Genomic DNA, 13,230 nt, shown 5'->3' with positions numbered 1-13,230 from the left:
CAGTTGGCTGTCGAAACGGATACTGGTACTGATGACACCCCCGTCGATACGATGGATGATTCATCAGTACCAATAACTGCTAGGCAAGTCGATGCCAAGATTTACCGGAGAGCAGTTAACTACTGCAACCGATACATCGGACGGGACAGCGACTCCATCACGGGAAATTAGTTCCTTTTATTCAATACTAGGGCATAATAGTATCATAAAATATTTTTTTGTCAACTACTTTAAAAAACAAATTTGCTTTAGTATTTGAGGCAAATATGTTTCAAATCAGAATCCATAGTACCTATAATTATTTATAGAACAAAAACTAAAAAAGATATTCAATTAAAAACCAATTCAATTTCCATTTATCTTTACACTATTGTTCTTTTCTTGCACTTTAATGGTCCATCTCCATCCACAAATACATCATCTATGCTTCTTTTTCATTTTCTCTTATTTCAATAATAAGTTAGTTCTTCATACTACTACCACTACTACTCGACCTCATATCCTCATAACCTATTGTACTAATGGCATTTATTGAAGTGGAACTTATAACAAAAACAAAACTGGAGGGCACTAATCAATAGGTGAATGAAATGAACAAAAATCTCAGCCGCCAAGTTCCTTTTTTGTGAGTGAGTGTGTGCGTTTGTTGCTGCTACGCTGCCACTGCTTTTGCAGCTGTGCTCTTCTTCTATATACATACAACAATTTTTCCTGTGCCCAATATATAATAAAGTATAGGCAATTATTAAACAAAACAACAATTCAACAAAAGGGAAAAAACAGCATATTGTGTTAAGAACAAAAAACAACAAAAACTTTGAAACATTTAATTTGCAGCAGCAGCAGCCGACCCATCATAGAATAGTTGGCTAAACATTTTGATTAATTATTTCCTTAGTTTAATAGATAAAGTGATAAAACATATATGGAAGGTTAGTGCAGAATGAAATTGTATAAAGTTCTGATCTAAAATTTATGTAATATGGGTCAATAAATTTATTGTTAACGTGCAACAACAAATGTATGTTGTAAGTGGGTAGGGGGGAAGAGAAGAATGCCACTGTTCACTGTTTTGTATAAACACTAAATATTCTTTAATTTTTTTTAGAGGTATTCAAAAATTTTCATAAGTGTGAAAAAGTTTCGTAGGTGTGATACAGTTTTTATAACATTTTCGTTCTATTTGGGGGGTAGGGTGATATAAGCAGCTGTAGTATAATCATAAAGCTATAATCCGTCCAGTCAAAATGGAAGCTAAGTACCACATGGGGCCCTTTTGACACTGTTCGATGTGGAATATTAAAGCCAAATTATCGGTTCAAATGCGGAATGGGGTGTTCATTAGGAAAAGCTGAGCTGACTACCGACACAAATCAACAATTTGGTGTACCATGCCGTCGAAAATGAAATATGGTTCTGTTGACCCAATAAGAACTACTTTTGAGACAAACAGTAATTGATGAGCTGCTGACCCGAAAAGTGACTACATTTGTCACAAAAATTATTTTGTAGGGTTGTGGATATAACAAAATATATCCTATAACATGTACACGTGTGACTTTTGTCAAAGACAGCGCCAAGGCGACGATAAATGTAACCTACCGTGCATGGAAGATAACTGTAAATGTGTAGAGACCCTTGGATGATTAGAAGCCTAGCCTAGAGCCTCAGACGCCAATGTTTTTGCTAAAATGTCTGTCAAAACCCCATTCCAACGACCAAAAGTCGAGTAAAACACCAAACCGAAGGATTTGTTGCAGGCACATCCTCCTCTAGAGATGAAGAAGGAAACCTGGTGAAAGATACAGATATCGTGTTGAGGATCTGGAAGGAGAATTTTGCAAAGCTTCTGGTATCAAATAGTAACAGTGAAGAAGATGCCCCAGAACCAATAAGATATGATGGTATAGATAGTATACCACATAGCTAAGATGAGGTCAGAATAGCAATTAATCGGCTGAAGAATAATAAAGCAGCAGGTGCCGATGGATTACCAGCTGAACTATTCAAGGCCGATTAGTACAATTTGGCTAGAGGAAGGCATGGCCCACACATGGGGCCATGATTGGAACCTCAGCATCCTGTGTGACGTGCACAAAAAAGAAGACGAGACGATATGTGCCAATTATAGAGGAATACGTATCTTACCCATCGCATATAATGTGCTATCCAGCTTGCTGTATGAACGACTGAAGCCAATGGACAATGACATTATTGGACCATACCAATGCGGCTTCAGATTTTCACACTGCGCCAAATCCCGAAAAAGACCGACGAAAAACACATCGACACATTCCACCTATTCGTCGACTATAAGGCCGCATACGACAGCCCTATCCGTTCAGAGGTGTTTAAAGCCATGTCTGCGTTTGGCATTCCTGCAAAATTAATACGGCTATGCAGGATATCTTTAACCTGCGCAAGGTCAGCAGTTGAAGTCGGAAATGACCTCTTCTTGGAACCCTTCAATACCGAACGAGGATTCAGACAGGATATTTTTAACCTGCGCAAGGTCAGCAGTTGAAGTCGGAAATGACCTCTTCTTGGAACCCTTCAATACCGAACGAAGATTCAGAAAAGGTTAGTGTTTATCGTGTGATCTGTTTAACATCCTCCTGGAAAAGGTCATACGAGATGCAAATGTGAACTGCAACAAGACGCTGATACTACCCGTGCTGTAATATCGATCTGAAGCATGGGTACTTACACAAGAGTGTTTGAGAGAAAAATTCTCCGAAAGATCTATTGTGCCGATCTGCATCGACGGTGAATACCGTCGTCGAATGAACCATGAGTAGTACCATCTATTCTCAGACATCGACATAGCCAGATATATCGAGATGCAATGACAACGTTGGCTAGGTCACTTCATGAGAATGGCTACGGATGCCCCAGCTCAAAAAGCATATAAAAGCAAGCCAACTGATGGTTCACGTAGAAGGGGAAGGTCACGAATGCGATGGAAAGGAAGACAACATTGGAACATGGTGTTTCAAGTTAGAAGAGCTGCGTTTTTAATGTGGGCTTATGGAACAAAGCCAGCTGCAAAGTTTCAATATTTAAAAATTATCTAAGTGAATATGGGCAACTTTTCAAAGTAGTAGAATCGGTAATTACTTTTTGGAGAAGTCCATACTTTCTTAGATATGGATTTCCAAAGGTGACCTTAGATAGATTTTCTCTTATGTCGGCTACCCGACAGAATCTCATTTTAAATAGAATGGTTTTTTAGGAGGCCAAACGTTGTCTGTGGATTTAGGTTTTTCTCCTACACATAATCTAATTTTAAACAGAATAGTTTCTTTGGGTGACCGACCTTCGACCGGGTATTTAAGACGTTGTCCTATGGCAGATGACAATACCGGCTTCGCGACAGAATCTCCTTTTAAATAGAATAGTATAGACTTCTTTATAAACTATAAATATCACCAATTCAAATTGAATTTTAAAACGTATTGGAAATTGCAAGTGTCACAGCGAAACTTTGGAGGTGTATTATATCCGGAAATATGTATTTCCGCAAGAAGAATAGTATATCGTTGTACTTAAGGCCTCATGATAAATTTCAAACGATTCGCGACCAGACATTAGAATCGACTAATACTTCATTACTAAATACCCGAATATCAATCACTTTTGTAATACCTACCAACAATATGAAATTACTGACTTCTACCAGAGAAAATGTAAAATGTTGTGATTGGAAAACTAAGGTCTACCCGAATTGGTTACCATTTAAATAATAAGATAGGTAACAGATTTCACTTTTGCTTACCGCTGCTGGAAAACAAATGAAATTTCCCATTTTCAAATGAATTTGTAGACTCTAATTCATTTCTATTTCCGGAAAATATAAATTCTACTTTTTTATTATTGAGCTCAACCATAAAAAAAAATATTAGACGAAAACGGCATTGCAACGAAAATGGGTTGAGGTTGTTGGTTGGTGCTTATTGATGGATGGTTGGTTGATTGGTTGTTTAGTGGGGGTTTCGCAATCATCATCAATTTCAATGTTGAAATAGTAGCGCAATAAAAATTAGTTTCTTGTCAATTTTTTTTCTTGTTCGGTGATTTACACCTAACAGACAATTTTTTTCAAAACCTTTCCTTGAATAAAAGTAATTCTACTATACCTAGGGACGACGACTCCTATTTCATATCGTTGCATGAAGAAAAGAAAAATTTTGATACGAAATAGGAGGTTGTGTTGTATACTTATGTGTGGTGTATGATTGTTTTGTATATGATGAAGGAGGTAAACGTATTCACATTTAGCCAGCTAGCCATCCACCAAAAGCATATCAGTATGTATATATGTAATGAATATTTAATATTTATGCATTTGAAACGAAAGACGACGAAACATAAAACTCGAGAATATTTGCTTCTTATAGAACGACAGACAGACATGTTTGGTTCGCACATATAGAGATTCACTTGGCCAAAATCAACATTGATGAAAAAATAAAAATTATGCATCCAAAAAAATTAAATTAAAAAAAACTTACCATATAGAGTTGTCTTAGACCTTAGCACCAGTGTTGTGTGGTATGTTCCAAATACATCACGAAACCTGTTCTCAGATTTACCAGGCAAGGCAGCAAGCAGAAGAAGTACACATACACACACCCCGATATACGACGAAGACGGTACAAGAGACAAAAGAAGACACGGTGAATCAGTATATGGACCAGCAACCAACACCAACAAGTTGTGGACTTGGATTTTTGTGTTTAAATTAATAAAATTTTAAGATTAAACTTTTCCGCTGGAGGATAATCCATTCTTTTTAATTTTTTCTTATATATATCTATGTACACATATAGGCAAAACTTTTTTTTTGGTAATATACACAGTACACATACACACGAACACACTCCGTCCTCCTTATACAAAGAATCAATTAAATGCTGCTGCTGTTGTTGTTGTTGCTGCTGTATGTATGTATTGCGGAGAGTTGTCGTCGTTGTTCGTCTACCATTTCTTCTTGAATTATGTACAACATAACAAAGGGAGACATTGAATTAATATTTTTTCTTTTTTAATTTGCACTAGTTTCATAAACTTTCACATGTATCGTATGCTTTTTGTGTTTTCTTTCACAAAGAAAACCAATAATTTGTTATTTATTTCGTCATTAATTAATATTTTTATATTTTTTCACATCATCGAAAAACTTGTACCACAAAATTTCTTTTTTATATATACTTAATACATCAAAGCCACATAAAAACTACCAGGTTGTACAACACTGTGCAACAAACGCAATCCACAATATGGCCAACACCATGCACAAGTACTGTAGTTGCTACACTACGAATGCAACCCTAAAAGAATCAACACTGGTTGTGTGTGTTGAGCAACAATTTCGGGGTGGAAGTAGTGGAGCGATGTTATACCCTACATAACAGTGTTGCAATGAATTTGAAATTGGAGGATTTACAAGAAGTTCATTGCAAATAAAAAAGGGATTGGATTTAAGGGATATATTCATGGTAATATTGTTATTATTTAAATAAATAACAAATTTATTTTAATAAGAATAAAAAAGGGAATATGATAAAAAGGTTTATTTATTATTGGTCAGTTCCCGTACTGCAAGAATCTACCAGATTTTACTATTTTGTTGGATATAATAAAGGAAAATTCATTATCGCAGTAATAAATTATATATTCTTGCAGTAAGGGAACAGACCATATATTATGAATGTTTAGTTCATCCCAATTGAAGTAATTCTGTAGTTTTAAATTAATTAAAAAATTACAATTAAATTCTACCCTCGCTAACAAATTTCATTCTCCACAAGCTTTTTAAAACATATAATTTCTTACAACAAAATTTAAAAATATTTATATTTTTACTCTATATTTTTTTATCATTTGCAAGAATCTTCGTTTAATCTAAATCAAGACGTATTTATATATAATATATATGCATTATCAACTCATCCTTAGGAGAGTGTTCCATGAAGAAATCTGTCAACAGAGGCACACCACAGGGGGCGATAATATCTCCCCTTCTGTGGCTTCTGGTGATAAATGAGATACTGCTGAAATGCAATCATCTTAAAATAAAGGTTGTAGCCTATGCCGATGATGTAGTCTTGCTGGTTGGTGGAAAATTTCTAATGACAATTTCAGATATTATGGAGGGCGCCCATTCAACTTTGTCCAACTGGGCACACGCCAAGGGTCTTGGTGTAAGCCCCTCTATGACAGAATTGGTGCTATTCACTAGAAAACGTAAGATTTCAAGTTCCCGCTTGCCAAAATACCTTGAATATCCAACCACTGGACATTCTGATTAAATTCCAGGCTGCCAGATGTGACCTGGGGCTCCGAGAAAATCGCTGAACTATGGTCACGCTAATATCCTCACCATAACGCCAGGATGTTATTTCTTGAGGAGAAATACTCACATTAATGACTATGTTCCCTCTCATAGAGACTTTTATAACATCAGAATAGAGTTTCCCAGTAGGGAATCCTGGAATATTGGCTGCTTACCTCTGCCAGGTCTCTCATTTTTAACAGACGCGCCGAAGATGGAGGCGTTTACTATAGGGAATTAAAAATACACAACTCATATAAACTTAACAATCTTTGTAGCGTTTTTCAAGCAGAAATCCTTGCAATCACGAGATAGTCAAAACACTTGCTGCCGATAATACGGAACCGGTGACTATATACGTCGATAGTCACGCGGCCCTCAAGGCTTTGAAGTCGTACGCTATAAACTCAAAAGCAGTTCTTGATTGCAAGTCCACCCTGCATTATATACGGCGGATAATTAATTTATGTTGGGTTCCAGTATATAGTAACATAGAAGGAAACAATATAGCCGACGAGCTTGCTCGAGGGGGCTCACAATCTTCCGATTGGGAGATCTGTACAACCACCCATTGGATATTTCATTGGCAAAATCCGCTTGTTCTACGGCGAGGTAGTCGTTAACTAATGGTCCAGAGAACCTGCTTGCAGAATCTCTAAAGTTATCTGACCTGAATTCTCTCGACGAAGAACTTCTTCGCTGTTGGCACATAATAAGAGAGATCATAATCATTGTGGGGATCATAACAGGTCACTGCAGGATTAGATCTCTCACTTCGAAATGTGACTCCAGCGGAGAGGATTACTGTCGTCTATGTGAGGACGAAGAAGAGCTAGAAACAATTGAACATATCCTCTGTAGATGTGCATCGCTGAGTGGCAGAATACATAAACAGTTTGAAAGATATGAAATTGATAATCTAGCTTTCTTCTATATAGCTTTGCCCACCGCTCAAATCCTGGCATTATATTCAAATTTTTACTCGAGTTACAAACAAATGGGTAAACTTAAATTGACATAGGTAAGGTAGTACATATATTAAAGAAAATACAACCATGACTGAAGTCATAGTAGTACGTTCCACACAAGTGAATATTGCAAAAAGTACTTAAAAATACAACTATGCAATGGTAAACAGACTATATTTACAAAATCCATGCAGATGGCGTTAACATATGATTTGTAGCACAACTTTACAAATTGTGCGGATAACGCCCACGCATGCCCTAAACTAATATATAATCTAGAGATATAACCAAAGTAAATACCATTTCTGCAATAGTTTTCTTTATTATTTTTTCTTTAAAACATTCATGTTTACTGTTCTTCCAAATATGTATATTTATATACACCGCTGATTCATTCGTAGTAGCTAGTCCAAGGTGTTGACAAAAATGAATGTTGTCCATACAATACCATTTTATGCAACCCTAATGCATTCCACAAAAAGAAAATATTTTGGATCAAATTGCATTGGGCGACGGACAGGCAGGCCAGCCATGCAGACAGCAGGTAGTAGAAAATGTATTTGGGGGAGACACACAGGCCATATAATGTGTGTATGAATGTACGAGTGTGTGCGTGTGTGTAAGAGGGTTTTACCAAAATTTACCAGCTACGCATTCGCTGTTGCATTGTGTGTTGTGTATATTTTCAAATATTTTGGTAGTGTCACAACTTAAGAATAAAACCTGAGTGCCTGCCGTCTATCTGCTGTTTGCTTGTCTGCCTTCCTGCTGGTTTGCTGCTCATTGCCGAATTGATGAATTGAAGACCGAAAACCGAATAAATGCATTTTTGTTGAAGTGGTGTTACAATAGCAGCGTGCGGTGTTATGGAGATATGAATATTAATATGGCTTCATGGGTATCATGGGTATCATATACGTTGGTTGGTTCATTGGTTTTTTGTTGTAATTTGAAGTTATACATGTTCAATCGTGTATTTGATAATATAAGCGACACATGCTGTTTATGCCTTTTTATCCCCAAAATTATTATGAATATTATGCAGCCCAAAAACTATTGACCAAGTAGAGATAAAGAACTTCGTTGGGCTTGACTCTAGTTTAGTAAAAACGATACGATTTTATGGATTTTTTTGAAGCAAGTCTAGGGCGATCCCCTTGGGGATCGTTTTGAAATTTTTACCGCATGATTACAACGGTATACTTTTTTTCTTGCGAAAATCGGTATTTTCGGAGATATGGGCCACTAAATTTCCGTTGAAACCCTTATATTTTCTCACTATTTTGAAAATTTAATGAGGCAATATTGGTATCAATTGAAAGCGTTTGAAGTCATGATGACAGAAACACTTTAAATTCAAAAGAGATGCGATCGCGTAGCCGGAGTTTCACCTGTCCATAGGAGAAAGTTTCAAAAAGGTCCGCGAGGTTGCCCCAAACTAGACTTGTTCCTTTTTGACCCAGAATTTCGAATACTGTTACGATTAAAATGGGTACAAATCCAAAAGTTTTGAAAATACCCATCTTAAAGGCAGTGGTATCAATCTACATATCGGGTTCTGAAACCTTTTTTTTAATCCCATAAAACTAGATAAATGGTCCGTTATAGTTCCTCACCAATACTACTAAAGTATTCTTTTATTGGGTCTAGTATTGGTGGGGTAAAAACTCGGGTCCTAAAACCGATATTTTGACTGGATAGGTACATATTTTCAAAATCTTCAATATGAAAAACCGGGTACATCCGCCCAAGAAAAATATATATCTCCATAACTAGGGTAAAATTTCCTACACTTGAAACGGAACTCATTGTCATCAGGGCTCATTGAACTACTATGGTAGAAATTTCAAAACGATCCGCGATCGGACCTTAGCCTAAAAAAAAAATTACACCGGAGGTTAAAACTAAAACATCTATCAACATTTGGAAATTTCGAACAACGAAGGCAATACCTCTACGAGAGCAGTTCGGAAAGTTCTTAGCCTTGCACAAAAAGCGCGGTATAAAAAGAAAAAAGTTAAATGTTTTGGAAACTTCCATCTCTGTTATGAACACATGTTAAATTTTGTTTCGATCTAGTAACTTCTTCATATAGAAACTGGAGTCCAAAAAAGACGCATCCGCAATTTTCTACAATGGAAAGAAGTTGCCAGATCGAAATAAAATTTAACATTTGTTCATAACAGAAATGGAAGTTTCCAAAATTTAACTTTTTTCTGTTTATACCACATGGTAGGCTAAAAACTTTCCGAACTGCCCTTGTGAGAGATTGCCTTCGTTGTTCGAAATTTCCAAATGTTGATAGATGCGAGTCTTAACCTCCGGTGTACTTTTTTTAGGCTAAGGTCCGGTCGCGGATCGTTTTTAAATTTCTACCATAGTAGTTCAATGGGCCCTGATAACAATGAGTTCCGTTGGGACAGCAAAGTTCCGTTGGAATTCTTGCATCATTTCCCATACCTTTTAAATTTCACTAAAGTTGATTTGCAAAAATGTAATTATTTTTTTGAGAAGTCTTCCTATCAGGTCCTAACCATGACTTATTCCTAATTTCCTTTTATATGTAAACTTACTGAAGTTTTGTATTTCCATTTATGTGAAATTTAAGTCGTTTAAAACTATGATTCTTATTGTCTGGGTTATTCTTAAATCGAATGAGAATCCCATGTCTTATATTGATCGCATATAGACGAGCAGAAAGTCGAGTCTTTATAGAGCGGAAGGTAATCTTTATTACTTCCTGGCTTGTGACAGAAAAATTGTTCCATAATCCGAGCTTAAAAATTTTTTTCCAGACGTCTGGTTCTTGTGCGCAGCTCTTCCAATTTGAAAGACTATATTCCGATGTTGTTTTCCAATTGATCTTTTCATCGCATTCGTGTCCTTCAACTTCTACGTGAACCATCAGTTGGCTCGCTTTTATATGCCTTTTGAGCTGGGACAGCCTCATCCATTCTCACGACATGACCTAGCAAACATAGTCGCTGCAGCTCGATACATTTATGTCGATGGGCCGTCGACTTATATCGACCCATAGGTCTTTCAGAGAATTTTTCTCTCAAAAACTTTAAGAGCTGCCTCATCTGCTTGCGTAAATACCCATGCTTCTGATCCATACAGCAGCACGGTTAGCATCAGCGTCTTGTAGATTGTGAATTTGGTTTGGCAAGAGGTGGCCCTGTTTCCGGATTGCTTACTTAGACCGTTGTAGCATCTGTTGGCAAACACTATACGAAAAATCGGATGTCATTGACTACTTCGAAGCTGAAGTTCTCAAGTTCCATAGTTGGTCCGAGTCTACTGAACGTCTTGCGCTTTGTTATCATCAACTTGGTCTGCACGGCATTTACTGCCAGACCCTGTTTGGCAGACTCCTCAGTTTGTTCAAAGGTGGCTGTCTGTTACCGCTCGCAATTTTCGACCCATTATTTCGACGTCATCGGCGTAGGCAAGTAACTTATGCTGCCTGGTGTATAGAGTGTCATTTCTGTTCATCTTAGCCTCTCGTATGATCGTTTCCAGCAGGATGTTAAAAAGGTCACACAACAATCTGTCAGCTTGTCTGAATCCTTGTTCGGTGTTAAAGGGCTCCGAGGAGAGGTTCTCTCCAACATTAACTGCTGATCTTGTGCCAGTTAATGTTAGGGCTGTCGAATACGGCTTTATAGTCGACGAATAGTTGAAATCTCCTAAAATCTATAGGAGATTTTTAATGGCGACAAACTTAGTCTTCTTGATCTTACTTAGAACTACATTAATTTTGTTAATATACAATTCGACCAAATGAAGTTGATGATCTGGAGGTGGAGTATATTTAAAATCCACAAGGATAAATACCCCATTCGTCCGTAAACTAAATACCACTTGACGAGATTTCAAACCAGGCATTTAGAACCACTTTCTAAGTTGATTTTGTTAATTTTCCCCCAATTGTTTTGGGACCATTCATTTTAAAATTGGAAACTGAATATATATGGGTCCACATTTCATTTGTTTTTCGGTGTTTCAGTTGGTAAAAGACAATTTAATTAGGTCCATTGATTATTTTTTTATTTAATCATATTATTACATATATATTTTTTTATTTTTTGTTATAAAAATAGAAGTTGCCTCTTTTTGATTTTTAATATTAAAGCTATTCTTTTAATAACAATAACTAAAGTAAATAAAAGTTTCACAATTTATTTAATCTATATACATAAACTTTTTTTATATACATATGTGTAAGCTAAATTATTAATAATTTTACAATAATTTGTAGCATTATTATTAACAGAGAGATTGCTGGAGGTCAAATGGAAGTTTTTTTTGCTCTGAATTTTATGAGGCAACGAAAATAAATGAAAACTAAAAAATAAAGCAACTAAAATATTCATAAATTAATCAAGTATAAGAAAAAAGAAAAACTATTAAAAAAATAACTCACAAAATGAAAAAAACAACATAAATAAATTAAACTCAAATAAAGAAAGGCAGAATAATACATTTTTGATGTCGATTCGAAAATTAAACTTAATGAAATATTTCTTTTCATAAAAAAGGTATTTTTTGAGCAACTTTGCTGAGTTGTTACGATAGGAGGGAGGTAAGAAGAATGAAAAGATGGATGAAATTTTTATAATGGTTTGGAAAAGAGCAGCAGCAGAGCATTAATTATGCGTTAATTATAAAATCGACATCAAAAAAATATAAACTAAACAAAATAATAAATTAAATGCAAATATGTTTTAAATAAAAAATAAAAATGTTCAAAGTGATACAAAAACACAAATAATAAAGGAACTCAAAATGACCTCAAAATGAATGAAACAAATATTACCTCAATTATATAACTCGAGCAATGCAATCATTAATAATCCTATAAATATAAACACATGAGCAACAACAATTCAGGCTGGGGCTTCAAAATCGCAAATTTGGCTGGAAGCTACAGGAACCAACTGTTCAATTCAATTCCAATTTATTTACTTTTTTTGTTTTGAAAATATCGGACCATTTAAGCTCTATATAGAGTATATTTTCCAAACAGACCAATTGGTCTGTCTATCTATATAGATACCTTGGGTCTGAATAAACACCATTTGTTCGGTACAGAGAACTCGGGTCTTTTTAAAGACCAATTGGTCTGTATAGAGACCGGAGGTCTTTATAAAGACCAATTGGTATGTATAGATACCGGAGGTCTTTATAAAGACCAATTGGTCTGCATAGGGAACGGAGATCTTTATAAAGACCGATTGGTCTGAACAGATATCGGAGGTCTTTATAAAGTCCAATTGGTCTGTATGGAGACCACAGGACTTTATGAAGACCAATTGGTCCGTATGGAGGCCACAGGTCTTTATAAAGACCAATTGGTCTGTATGGAGACCACAGGTCTTTATAAAGACCAATTGGTCTGTATAAAGACCTCTTGGCTCTATAAATACTAATTGGCCTGTATAGACCTCGGGTTTTATTATGACCAATTGGTCTGAATATAGGCGGGTCTTTTTAATGGGCAATTGGTCTGTATAGACCCCTTGGGTTTTTATAATGGCCAATTGCTCGGTATAGAGACCTTGGGTTGTTTAAAGATAGGTCAGTAGGTCCTGTGAAATGTACAAAATCCTGTCTCTTTGCCCATGTGTTATATATTCCTGAAATTACTAAAGTGGTGTATTTTTGTTGTTGTTTTTTAATGTATTCTTGTTCGTTTTTAAACAAAGAAAAATACATGGTATATATATTTGTAAAAAAATCGATATCTTAGTATAAATTTTACAATTTTCATTCTACCACTACAAAGATTTCTAAAAAAATATCTATATCTATATATTTGTACATTTGCAAATGGCAATCGGAAAAAATAACCAAAAATTGGAGGTATTTGGAAGAAAATAAAAACAACGAAATTGGAAATTCCCCCGTTTTTTGATTATTTTACCT

Source organism: Musca vetustissima, unplaced genomic scaffold (assembly GCF_032173495.1).
Source record: "Musca vetustissima isolate MV318-11 ecotype Yass unplaced genomic scaffold, APGP_CSIRO_Mvet_v1 utg63189, whole genome shotgun sequence".
Taxonomy (NCBI): domain Eukaryota; kingdom Metazoa; phylum Arthropoda; class Insecta; order Diptera; family Muscidae; genus Musca; species Musca vetustissima.
This window is presented reverse-complemented; position numbering follows the sequence as displayed.